The sequence below is a fragment of the Aulonocara sp. 'chitande type north' Nkhata Bay genome, linkage group LG22 (genome assembly GCF_057382095.1).
Source record: "Aulonocara sp. 'chitande type north' Nkhata Bay isolate Kocher_YH1m ecotype deep benthic linkage group LG22, A_spYH_male_GT1.1, whole genome shotgun sequence".
NCBI lineage: Eukaryota > Metazoa > Chordata > Actinopteri > Cichliformes > Cichlidae > Aulonocara > Aulonocara sp. 'chitande type north' Nkhata Bay.
In genome coordinates, this window is record NC_141364.1 from 33,009,955 (window position 1) to 33,012,454 (window position 2,500).

The following is a 2,500-nucleotide window of genomic DNA, read 5'->3' on the forward strand; positions in this document are numbered from 1 at the left end:
GTGAGTAGCAGCAGGGCCAGCGCGCCCAGGAGCACATCTTTTTCGACCGTAAAGGAGAGAGGAGGCCGACTCTCTGCCTCGGCTAAATGGAGAGGGAATTTCAGAAGGGCCAGGGCACAAGCATGGACCTTTTTCAGCTGTAAGGGAGGCAAGAGCAAGGTGTGATGTAAGTCCCCGGGGCCTGCTGGAGGTCCAGGTCCATGCCCGATGTGAGTAGCAGCAGGGCCAGCGCGCCCAGGAGCACATCTTTTTCGACCGTAAAGGAGAGAGGAGGCCGACTCTCTGCCTCGGCTAAATGGAGAGGGAATTTCAGAAGGGCCAGGGCACAAGCATGGACCTTTTTCAGCTGTAAGGGAGGCAAGAGCAAGGTGTGATGTAGGTCCCCGGGGCCTGCTGGAGGTCCAGGTCCATGCCCGATGTGAGTAGCAGCAGGGCCAGCGCACCCAGGAGCACATCTTTTTCGACCGTAAAGGGAGACAGGAGGCCGACTCACTGCCTCGGCTAAATGGAGAGGGAATTTCAGCAGGGCCAGGGCACAGGCATGGACCTTTTTCAGCTGCAAGGGAAGGAAGAGCAATGTGCGATGTAGGTCCCCGGGGCCTGCTGGAGGTCCAGGTCCATGCCCGATGTGAGTAGCAGCAGGGCCAGCGCGCCCAGGAGCACATCTTTTTCGACCGTAAAGGGAGACAGGAGGCCGACTCTCTGCCTCGGCTAAATGGAGAGGGAATTTCAGCAGGGCCAGGGCACAGGCATGGACCTTTTTCAGCTGTAAGGGAGGCAAGAGCAAGGTGCGATGTAGGTCCCCGGGGCCTGCTGGAGGTCCAGGTCCATGCCCGATGTGAGTAGCAGCAGGGCCAGCGCGCCCAGGAGCACATCTTTTTCGACCGTAAAGGAGAGAGGAGGCCGACTCTCTGCCTCGGCTAAATGGAGAGGGAATTTCAGAAGGGCCAGGGCACAAGCATGGACCTTTTTCAGCTGTAAGGGAGGCAAGAGCAAGGTGTGATGTAGGTCCCCGGGGCCTGCTGGAGGTCCAGGTCCATGCCCGATGTGAGTAGCAGCAGGGCCAGCGCACCCAGGAGCACATCTTTTTCGACCGTAAAGGGAGACAGGAGGCCGACTCACTGCCTCGGCTAAATGGAGAGGGAATTTCAGCAGGGCCAGGGCACAGGCATGGACCTTTTTCAGCTGCAAGGGAAGGAAGAGCAATGTGCGATGTAGGTCCCCGGGGCCTGCTGGAGGTCCAGGTCCATGCCCGATGTGAGTAGCAGCAGGGCCAGCGCGCCCAGGAGCACATCTTTTTCGACCGTAAAGGGAGACAGGAGGCCGACTCTCTACCTCGGCTAAATGGAGAGGGAATTTCAGAAGGGCCAGGGCACAAGCATGGACCTTTTTCAGCTGTAAGGGAGGCAAGAGCAAGGTGTGATGTAGGTCCCCGGGGCCTGCTGGAGGTCCAGGTCCATCCCCGATGTGAGTAGCAGCAGGGCCAGCGCACCCAGGAGCACATCTTTTTCGACCGTAAAGGGAGACAGGAGGCCGACTCACTGCCTCGGCTAAATGGAGAGGGAATTTCAGCAGGGCCAGGGCACAGGCATGGACCTTTTTCAGCTGCAAGGGAAGGAAGAGCAATGTGCGATGTAGGTCCCCGGGGCCTGCTGGAGGTCCAGGTCCATGCCCGATGTGAGTAGCAGCAGGGCCAGCGCGCCCAGGAGCACATCTTTTTCGACCGTAAAGGGAGACAGGAGGCCGACTCTCTGCCTCGGCTAAATGGAGAGGGAATTTCAGCAGGGCCAGGGCACAGGCATGGACCTTTTTCAGCTGTAAGGGAGGCAAGAGCAAGGTGCGATGTAGGTCCCCGGGGCCTGCTGGAGGTCCAGGTCCATGCCCGATGTGAGTAGCAGCAGGGCCAGCGCGCCCAGGAGCACATCTTTTTCGACCGTAAAGGAGACAGGAGGCCGACTCTCTGCCTCGGCTAAATGGAGAGGGAATTTCAGAAGGGCCAGGGCACAAGCATGGACCTTTTTCAGCTGTAAGGGAGGCAAGAGCAAGGTGTGATGTAGGTCCCCGGGGCCTGCTGGAGGTCCAGGTCCATGCCCGATGTGAGTAGCAGCAGGGCCAGTGCGCCCAGGAGCACATCTTTTTCGACCGTAAAGGGAGACAGGAGGCCGACTCACTGCCTCGGCTAAATGGAGAGGGAATTTCAGCAGGGCCAGGGCACAGGCATGGACCTTTTTCAGCTGTAAGGGAGGCAAGAGCAAGGTGCGATGTAGGTCCCCGGGGCCTGTTGTCGTACCATAGGCACGAGTGGTGTGTGTGTGTGGCAAAGAGTTTCTGCGCAGTGTACCAGGGGCACGGGGAAAGGTTGTTGTACCATAGGCACGAGAAAAGTTGTCGTACCATAGGCACGAGAAAAGTTGTCGTACCATAGGTACGAGGAGTGTGTGTGTGGCAAAGTGCTACTGAGCGGTGTACCAGGGGCACGGCGAAAAGTTGTTGTACCATA